This window comes from Saccostrea cucullata, unplaced genomic scaffold, assembly GCF_032062105.1.
Source record: "Saccostrea cucullata isolate Sc308-1 unplaced genomic scaffold, CSIRO_AGI_Scuc_v1 ctg645, whole genome shotgun sequence".
NCBI lineage: Eukaryota > Metazoa > Mollusca > Bivalvia > Ostreida > Ostreidae > Saccostrea > Saccostrea cuccullata.
The window spans coordinates 207,062-218,723 of record NW_026931035.1 but is presented as its reverse complement, the minus strand read 5'-3'; positions in this window follow the sequence as shown (position 1 = coordinate 218,723).

The window sequence follows — 11,662 nt, the reverse complement described above, 5'->3', positions numbered from 1 at the left end:
TAATCAGTGGTGTATGCATACCAAATATGAAGTCTCTATCTCTTATGGTTTAAAAGTTATGGCGAAGGTTAAAGTTTGCAGAAAAACTATTTTTAGCATATAGGTCACTGTCAAGGTCACAAGGTCATTGACCTTGGTATCATTTGAAATAACATGATTAGTGAAGTAAGCATACCAAATATGAAGTCTTTATCTCTCATGTTTCAAAAGTTATGGTGAACATAACTGTGAAGGTCACAAGGTCATTGAACATTGTGTCATTTATAAGAGCTTAATCAGTGGTGTATGTACCAAATATGAAGTCTCTATCTCTTATGGTTTAAAAGTTATGGCGAAGGTTAAAGTTTGCAGAAAAAACTATTTTTAGCATATAGGTCACTGTCAAGGTCACAAGGTCATTGACCTTGGTGTCATTTGAAAGAGCTTAATTAGTGGAGTATGCATACCAAATATGAAGTCTCTTTTTTTCTTGGTTCAAAAGTTATGACGAAGGTTAAAGTTTGCAGACAAACAGACAAACAGATAAACAGACAGACAGACAGACAGGACAAAAACAATATACGCCCCGGATCTTTCGATCCTAGCGCATAAAAATTACGTCATGATTAATAGATACTAAGTACATGATCACCAACACTCGACCCAAGTGATAAATTACGTACTGCATTTGCAACCTAAACTGAGCGGTTTTGATTTTTCAGAAATTTCTAGGGCAAAATAAGGGTCAAAGTGGCTCTTGCTCTTTGAGACTATTAATTGTCACAGTACAATTATATCAAACATAAATAATTAATAAGAAAATAAACATTTAGAGAGTGCAAGGGATCGATCCAACAGATAGACACATGGCAGAACAACCGCATGATAAATATTTTCAAATTATTACATTTAGTACATTTTTTCCAGTTTTGCATGTAGATGTATTTAAATGAATTATGTTTCATATGAATACACCTGTAAAGACGAATAATGACCTCTAAAGAATAATGACCGGGGGGGGTGTAATTTTTTTAACGACAAAAATGATCCCCACCAGTAGAATATAATGATTCATTGTAGAAAAAGAACCACCGAGGGGTCATTTTCTTATGCGTGCGTCCTATAAAAAATTGACCCAGTTGAAAAATGATCCTTTTAAGTTTCCATCAGAATGTTTGAACCTCATTGAATGTTTAAATTCTTTTTTATGACCTCTTTGACCAACAATGGACGAGCGCGCAATTAAAATGCAACAAAACAGCATTACATTAATTTTATATGCATATTTCTGTATTTTCAAACACATTTTGGAAAATCGCAACACGGCAACTATTGGTTATAACTCTTAACGAATTTCCCTCTACGACTGTCTTCCATTTCTTTCATATTCGAATATTTGACTGATAATAGACATTTATAGCTAAATGACTGAAAAGAGGGATGCCTTTTTTTCTCAACTTTCTCAACTTTTTTTTTTTACTTTTATAGTAAGTAGAAGGTCTAAATATGAAGCAGACGTGCATACGAAGGACATAAAATTTCTGCATGTCTGAAAAATATACAATGGTATGTGCATTCAATTTTATTTATAAACAGTGGTCTACTCTATGGGAATTTCTTTTCAAGATACAAAGTATACATGTAGAAGTAATAAAGAAGAATCCAAGAATAATATACATTCCAGTATGTTAACATGGTCGTCTGAGAATTGGATACATATTAGAGGAATGTATTTTTATCCACTTTAAAACAGTGCTACATTAATTTGTCATCCAAAATTGAAACATTTCAATACAGTGACTCTGTATATTGTTTTAATACATGTATAATTAAAGACAGACAATTTTATTGACCTTCCAGGTGAACAGATTGAAAAAAATTCTGAAAAGTTATTTTACATGCATCTCAATTCCACTCAAGTTAACATATCATTCAGGCACTATGAATTGGAAAAGAAGGAGGGTTCGCACCCCAACCCTTTTCTGAATATAAATTTAGGCATTTTTAATTTGAAAAATGTTCATTGAAATTTTCGTTACCTTCTTTTTTATATAGTATAGTTAAAAAATCTCTCCTACTTGAATGGACAAGGTGAACATAACATTCAGACACATAGAATCCATCTTCCCATGTCAATGGTTTTGTTCCAATCCGCTTCAAATGGAGTAAAAAAAACCCTGCAACAAAACTGCATTACATTTATTAAATATGCATATTTTAATCAGTATTTATCAATTTAATCGATGAATCATATAATAAAATAATCATTGTTGTTTTTTTTTCTGTCAGGACGATCAGTGATTTTGCAAAATCGAAAGACAATGCTCTCTTTCTTTCATATTCGAATAATTTCTTTTATACTCCTCTAGATTCTAAGAAATTGTCTTTATCTAAAAATAGCAATAATTGCATATTGTAATGAGATCAAAATATCATCGATTTATTATCAATTTAGCTCAAGTTAGCTCCAAACCAATAGGTCTCTTGATTTATTATTTTTATTTTGCCCCCTAAAATTTTCAACTTTAATCCTCTTTAATCCACAAGGGGTCATTATTCTACGGGGGTCATTTTTCTTCAAGTGGAATGTGCAGATTTTTAGGGTGATTGTCACCTTTTCTACGGACAAAAGGGTAATTTTTTGACGTCGTAAAATGACCCCCATCCCCACCCCAGTCAGTATTTTATGGGGGGCATTATTCACCCTTACCACAGAAAGAAGTCTGCTAATCGTGATATTGCCAGTACCTCACAGTTATCTAACTTACTACCGCTCTTTTGCGGGGAGTCGAGAAAGCTCTAAATCTCGCGAGATTACTTGGGCACATGGCATCACTCGGAGTTCCTCGGATGACATGTTTGAATGGAGCGTAGCGGAGTCAGCCGAGGATTGCCGATTGACATGGTATTATTGCAGCCCGGAGGACCGGGCTGCTCTATGCATATAAGTTTAAGCGTTGGTGTATGGGGATTGAGGTGGGAGAAGTTATTCAGAATTAAAGGTTTTCTAAACATTAAAAATTTGTTATCCAGAATGAGCTTTCCTTTTATAAAGTAAGAAATAAACAATGTATCTACTTCCACAAAGTGAATCTGTAAAATATATATGTTTTTTCATATTTAATATATAAAGTTGCTTATCATTTACTATCGAAAAAACGACAGGTCCCTTTTTTTAGAACATCGAATCTCACTTATCGCTTAAAAACGTACCGTACGCAGTTTGTGTTTTATATTCTTAAAGTGAAATGCATTTTTGAAAAAAGGTGATGCATGTGTCTGGTTTCAATTTTTATTTTATGCAACCAACATTTACTTGAGGAATTGATAAAGTTTAAAAGGTTATCGTTTTTGTTCGATTTTCATCCGACTCTAATTTTCATAAAATTTCTATCGTCTCCATCATTTAAAAATATACACACATCGAAGCGATTTGATGATCAAGACTCATTTCTATTGTTTACTTTATTTCCCGGGCGAAATTTGATAGTTACATCAGTGTTTCCTTGTTGTTTACAGTATATATATAGTGACAATCGAATGATTGATCATTGGAGCAGTTTTATGCCGAAACTTCAAAGTACAATGTATTACCAAGAATTAAACTCCAAATAGTAGATTGCCAAATAAGGAAAGTTTAGAATATTTTATCAGCTTTAAAATGTGACGATTTTCAATGAAAATTTAACGAGAAGAACCTTAGTTAAAAATATCGTTAAAAATGAAACATTTTAGGATTAGCTCCTCTCAAAAATTAATCAGGCTGGTTCAGCGATAGTTTAGCAAGGTATTCTACCAGGATTTTTTACTTATCTGTCCTTAAAAATTCTACAATGATCGATCTTGCATTGTATTCAACACAGGTCTTTGGATCGCTTAAAGAAATTGTGTGTGTAAAAAAAATATTTTTTAACATCTCATATTTTTTTTCCTAAGCGATCTGAAGACCTGTGGTATTCAATAGCACATTTGTCCCCATCCAACAGAGTTCCGCTTAGTTAAGTAATCGCGATGATATCAAGTGGCAACCGTTGAAATTTAAACAGCTTGTTGGAAGACGATCTCCATAAAAACTACATGTATAATGAATCTGTCAATCAGAAATTTAAGCATTTTAAAATTCCAGCCGCGTAGTACTTGTTTGTTCAAGAATGTTTTATACGAAATCATTTTGCCAATAATGGCAAGGTACGTAAATTGAGTTCCATTTTTATTGAATTAAAAAAAAAACAGCTGTGAATAATGACAAGAAACATTGTCTTGTATTTTTCACGGAGAATAGTTATATAAAGTGTTGTAGTGTTAGGTACATATAAAACTAGCATTGATTTTGGTGAAATATTATGATTTCAAAATTTCTAAAAGTTCTTTGGATTTTTATGCATCCAAATCTGATTTACACCACCCCTTGAACAAGGTTTTTTGTAAAGATAATCCTGAAGTTTCTCCTTCACTGCTGTAAATATTTTATTGAGGAATCAAGAAAGAGGCTTCCTAGAACACATACAGGAACCTGGGGCCCGTTTTACAAAAGAATTTACGAGTACGACCAAAATTTATTCTTCTAATTTTCTTATTTGATTTCAATTGAAAATAGTTTTTAACTTTTTAAAAGTAATGTAGAGAGATATTTTCATGATAGCAATTTTAAACATAAGCATTAATTTTGCAAAATTTTAGTATCAACTTAAGTTTTTTGTCTTAGTGGTAAGTTCTTTTGTAAAACGGACCCCTGATGTATACATCACTGTTTGTAAGAGTTATTATGTACAGGTAGTAAGATATATGTTATTAAGGAATTACCATACATAGGTATGCTAATTCAAATTCGATTTGATTGTTGGGAATATTCAAAATATTCAAAACAGACATGATATTGAGGAAGGAAATAAACACACATGTTGGATTACCACTTGCAAAGTTAATTATAATATTATATATACAATGAAATATATCGAGATGACGAACAATATTCAAGCTCATAAGTCCATTAAACAATACAAAGTTGGAGCAGAGCAAACACGGATCTCTAAAACATCAGAGTGGGATCAGGTGCCATAGAGGAATGAGCATCCCCTGCCGACCGATCACACCCGCCATGTGCTTCTTGGACACCATGATAGGAAAATAACGAAAAAATCCATCGTCAAACGACTAGCAATTAGTATGAAAACGTCAGCCAGCTTTTGACTCAATGATAAATTGTATTTGCTGACAAGGTCATTGCATCGACCATAGAACGTACGGAATGATGACTTTAAACGAGACTGCTGATATTTTTGATTCAGATATTTGTCTGTCAATAATTTACTTCGTTTTAGAAATTAAATTGTTCATACGTAAAGCATACTCTTGCGTATCGAATCAACTGAGATATATAAACGCCTTATGCAGGTGATGAAGGTATGTTCTGTTAAGTAAGAGAAGTTTACGATTGCAAAGCTAAAGTCATCACGTTTATCATAAACTTTACTGTTAGATAACCATAAACGACTTTTTCAAGTAAAATAGCGTCTGCTACAGTCACGAAGTAAGGAATCAATCCTTACGTCGTGGGTTCGAATCTCACTGCGGGACGTGGAGACCGGTCCTTCGGATGAGAACTCATAGTTCCCTTTCTAAGGAAGAAATTCTTCAAAATCTTGTGTCAGTTTTGAATATTTTTAAGATCGCAAAGAACCAAAATGAATTTGAACTACCATATCTATTTTGGATTCTGAAACTTTATAAAAATCCCTACAAAGATACATAGCAGGTTCCAGTAAATGTTCAACCAAGCCTCTTTCTTTAATCCACACTAAGATATTAACAGTAGTGAAGGAGAAACTTCAAGAGTACTGTCAACAATATATTCAAGAAGTGGTGTAAATCAAATGTGGATACTTAAAAATGGACAATTTGAAATCACAAGATTTAACCAAAATCAACATCTTAAAAACGTACGATTTTTCAACTTTATACACAACCATTCCCCACGACAAATTAAAGTACAGACTTTTTGATATTATTTATAGCTGTTTTTTTTCAATAAAAATGGAACTCATAAATTTACTTACGGGGGCTGTTCAATAAATAATGTCCTCGGTGCTCGGAAAGAAGCAAAAGACGCTTTTCGATGATTTAGTCTTCATTATTTTATTTATTAATCTCTTTTAATTAAAAGACATATCCGTAACAATTTTTATCCAATTTCTGGTTGTTTGTAGAACTCATTTTTGGGTATGACCCTTAGTTTACTGGAAAATGGCAGATCCAATGATTTCCTGGACTTGTGTCTTCCTTATTAAAGGTGTTTTTGCAAGTTTGGAAATAGAAACAAGTCAAAAGGTCAAAGATCTGGCAAATATTGTTAATGTGAAAAAATATTAACTATCTGTTTATCCCGAAAACCCCTTCAGGGCATGCCGGTTTGGACGCTGTCATGAAGAAATTTAATGTAGTGGATTCCTGATTCTGGGTCCTTCTTCTAGTAAACCTTTCAATTTTTTTTGCAAACAATTTGCTTTCTATACTCCTCCAGAAATTAAACTGTCACCCCGAATACGAATTTGAACAGCAATACCACTAATATTTAAGAAAACTGCATATAAATCTGTCTTTGTGCTCTTGCAATTCCTTGCTCTCGCCAGACCTTCGCTGTTTTTGTCAAGCACACCTTATTGTAAATTTTGTTTTGAGGATTTTAAACAATAGATTCAAGTTCCATTATCTGTTTGAATATCGAAAAACGTAGATAACTCCAATTACTGATATTTTTTTTCAAAAAATGGTAAGACATTTGTACATACTGTCGTTTTCACTCATTTTTCAAAATATAGGGTGACCTTTGAGTACTAAGCTTTTTTACCGTCAAACGTTTCTTTAAAAAAGTGTAAACTACCCCCGATGTGATGTCTATCAAATTTGCTATTTGTCTTAAAGTCAATCCTACATCAGCAAGTATTATTTGTTGAAATTCATCAAACAGTATTTAAGTTGTTATAATTTTTCGTTGGCAAGGACAGTACCCATTTTTGATGCCCATTATATAATTTTTATCAAGGAAATCCACCTGCTCATTTGTCTATAAAACAGGCATTGGTTGCTGTAAATGTCACATATTTCAGTGAATATTTCTTTGGGATTTTTATCAAGTTTTACAGCAGCTTTGATGAAGCTTTTATTTTCACTCTAGTTTACCGATTCTTTACCATTCATTTATAATGCAGTGTCTCAAATAGCCCTTGTTTCCCAGCTTCTCACAATGAAACTATGTGATAAAAAGTGGTTACATAAACTGTTATAAATTCATTAAAGATTCAATTATGAGAGAAAGTCAAGTTTAATGTCATATGATATCTGTATCGTATGTCATACAGTTCAGGACATTATTTATTGAACAGTTCTCGTCCATTGCCATTGGTCATTTGCAATATTTCTTTTTGGTTAAAAACGTTCTGATTGTAGATTCAAGTACTCTAAAGATGACATCAAAAAGATGCTCGAATTTCTGATTGACAATATCTATGTGGTTCTTGGAGACCAGGTCTTCCAACAATCTATTGGAATTTCCATATCCATGTGAGCTTGAGATTAAAGATACCACAGAGTCTGGCACATCTGTTTCATATTTGGATATTTTACTTGAAAAAGACATTAATGGTAATCTAACAACCAAGCTCTATGATAAACGTTATGACTTTAACTTTTCAATCGTTTTTTTCAACATCCCTCACTTATGCAGCACCTTCATCATCTTTATACTAAGTTTATATTAAAGTTGATTCTATACGTAAGAGCATGCTCTACGTTTGAAAAATTCCTTAAATAAGGTAAATTATTGACAAACAAGTTGATGAAGCAAAAATTTCAGCAGTCTCGTTTAAAGTCTCCATTTCGTAAGTTCTATGGTCGATACAATGACCTTGTCAGCAAATACAATTTATCATTGAGTCAAAATGCTGACTGAAGTTTCCATACTAAGTGTTATTCCATTATTTACACACTGAAGTGACGACGGATTTTCCCGTTATTTCCCGATCATGACAATGAGCACACGACTGGTGTGACGGTCAGCAGGTGATGCTCACACCTCCATGGCACCTGATCCCACCTCTATTGCTTTGGCTTGTTTGTTTTGCTCCTATTTTGTATTGTTTTATGGAATTTTGATCTCTAATACTGTTTGTTATCTCCATATGATTCACAGTATAAACAGAGGTCCCTTGTCGCAGTAGGTACTGGCGGGAAAAAAGATCCTTCACTGCTCAATAGCCGTGTGTGCCGAATATAGAACAAAATTTGTTGCTCTCCACCGGCAAGTGGTGGCTTCTCCATATGAGTGAAAACTTCTTGAGAGGGACGATAAACAGCATACAATCAATCAATCAAATAAAATACCTAAATATGAAACAGATATATCAGAGTCTGTGGTATCTTTTATTTCAAGCTCCCCACACAGGATGTATTGTATCGACATTAGAAAAAGATCCCTGTCTGCTCAGTGGCCCTGAGTGCCGAGTATAGGACAAAATTTGTAGCTATCCACCGGCAAGTGGTGGCGTCTCCATATGAGTGAAAATGAGGGACGTTAAACAGCATGCAATCAATCAATCAATCAATTTACTCCTCATAAACATATTAACAGTAGTGGAGAAACTTCAAGAGTACTGTGCAACAATATGTTCGAGAAGTGGTATAACTCAAAAAATTCAAGGAACTTTTGATAACTTGAAATCACAAACTTTTACAAAAATCAACAACATAAAAACGTACGACTTTTCAGCTTTATATACAACTTTTTTCCACGAATATTTAAAGTACAGTCTTTCTGACATCATTGACAGCAGGGTTTTTTTTTAAAAATTAAAAATGAAACTCGTAAATTTACTTACTAGTACATTGCCATTGGTCATTTGCAAAATAACTTTGTTGAGAAACATTCTGATTGTATATACAAGTACTCTGAAGTTTATTATTAAAAGATGCTCGAATTTCTGATTGACAATATCTATGTGGTTTTTGGAGACCAGGTCTTCCAACAATCTATTGAAATTCCCACTGGTACCAATTCCGTCCCGTCATTAGCAGATCTATTTACGTATTCATGTGAAGCAGAATTTGTTCAAAATCTTTTATGTGAAAATAAGAAAACGCTTGCTGTGGCCTTCAACTCGACATTTAGATATATCGACGACGTATTGTTAATTAACAATAATTATTTCCATTCTTATGTCGACACGATATACTAGTATCCTTATAAGCTTGAGATAAAAGATACCACAGAGTCTGACACATCTGTTTCATATTTTGACCTTTTAGTAGAAAAAGACGTAAATGGTTATCTTACAACAAAGCATATTGATAAATGTTATGACTTTTCCAATAGATTGTTGGAAGACCTGGTCTCCAAAAACCACATAGATATTGTCAATCAGAAACTCGAGCATCCTTTTGATATCAACTTCAGAGTACTTGTATGTACAATCAGAATGTTTTTTTAACAAACTAATCTTGCAAATGACCAAAAACAAGGTCAGTAAATTACCGAGTTCCATGTTAATTGTAAAAGCAGCTGTCAGTGATATCAAAATCAAAAAGTCTGTACTTTAATTTATCGTGGAAAATGGTTGTGTATAGAGTTGAAAAGTCGTAAGTTTTTAAGCTGTTGACTTCGGTTAAATATTGTGATTTCAAATTGTCCAAAAGTTCCTTGGAATTTTTAAGTATCCACATCTGATTCATGCCACTTCTTGAATATATTGTTGCACAGTACTCTTGAAGTTTCTCCTTCACTACTGTTAATATCTTAGTGAGGAGTAAAGAAAGAGGCTTGAACATTTACTAGAACCTGCTATGTACATGTATCTTTGTAAGGATTCTTTTGAAGACTCGGAGTCCAATATCATATGATAGTATAAATTCATTTTGGTTCTTTGGGATCTTAAAAATACTCAAAACTGACATATGATTTTGAAGAATTTCTTCCTTTGAAAGGGAAGTATAAGTTAAATTAAACCCAAGTTCTTCTGGAATACAATTTATATAATGAGCCTTACAAACGAAGGCAATGTTGTTACCTGCTTTGTCAGCAGGGACCAGTTCATCAGAGATTGGCATTGGAAGAGTGAACAGTGATAAAATGAAAAAGTCATTGACATACATGATCTTAATGTCGAATGTTTAGACTCTGTGACCATCTTTTCATGCATTGGAAACCCCCGTTTTCAACGACTGCACGGATATTTCAATAGAACTTTTGTATCTTTTTTTTTATCTGTCCGAGTACTCGTGAGGAGAATCAATGTAAATTTTATCGAAGTAGCAGTTTTCTCTGATGTCAAAAACCTGGTCTTAGATTTATCATGATTAATGATTGCATAATGTATTGAAAAGTCATATCCTTTAATGATATGCATAATGGCTCAATTTTAAGATTTCAAATTTTTCCATTCAAATTATTTAGCAACCACATTTAACACCACTTGTCCAATATGCCGTTTCATATTATTGCTAAAATTTCCCTTCCTTACTTTTAATATTTTCGTGTTAAGAAGTTAAGAAAGAGGCCTGTCAGAGCATTTACTAAAACGTGCTATATTTGTATTAGTAAAGATTTTTTAAATGTAGTTTAAAATCAAATGAAAGGCGAATTGTGTCTTAATGAAAAATGTGAAGATAACGGACATTATTTGATCTAAAAAAAGCTACAAACTATACAAAATATGTTCACATTGCCTAAAACACGAACTCCCGAAAACTTCAGAGAGGGAATCAGGTGTACAAGAGGAGTAAGCTTCCCTATTAACCGATCACACTTACCGTGAGTCCCATGTATTGATCAGGTATACAGAACATTCCGTAGCCGAATTTCATATAAAAAGAAAGAGTAACTATGGTATAATACACGTCAGCCAAAATACGACCCCAATTTTGGGTGATTATATTTTTTAACGAGGTCATTTTAACGACCATAGCATTTACGAAATACTGACTTTAATGAAACGTATAGAGAAAAAGATCAGTATTCAAGATCATAAGTCCATAAAACATTATAAAATAGTAGCAGAGTAAACACGGACCCCCGAGATATCAGAGGTGGGATCAAGTGCCAAGGAGGAATGAGCATCCCCTGCCGACCGGTCACATCCGCCGTGTGCTCCTTGTCATGTACGTGAAATTGCGGAAGAATCCATCGTCAATTCAGTGTATAAGTAATGGACTAACAATTGGTATGAAAACCGTCAGTCAGCATTGACTCAATGATAAATTGTATTTGCTGACAAGGTCATTGTATCGACCATAGAACTTACGAAATGATGTCTTTAAACGAGACTGCTGATATTGTTGTTTCATCAACTTGTTTGTCAATAATTTACCTCTTTTTAGAAATTGTTCATACATAGAACATGCTCTTGCGTATCGAATCAAATGAGAGATTTTAACTCCGTATGCAGGTGAAGAAGGTATATTGCTGCATAAGTACGGGAAGTTGACGATAGAAAAGTTAAAGTATCACTTTTATCATAAATGATGTAGCAGTTGTTGATATCCCTGTAACATCAACTTGTCTGTGAGTAGCATGCTTCAGTTTATTTATCGCACCAGAGCATGCTCTTGAGAAATGAATAAATTAGAGGATTTTAACATGTATATGTATATATAACATGAATATGTATATGATATCGGAATATTATATAAATAA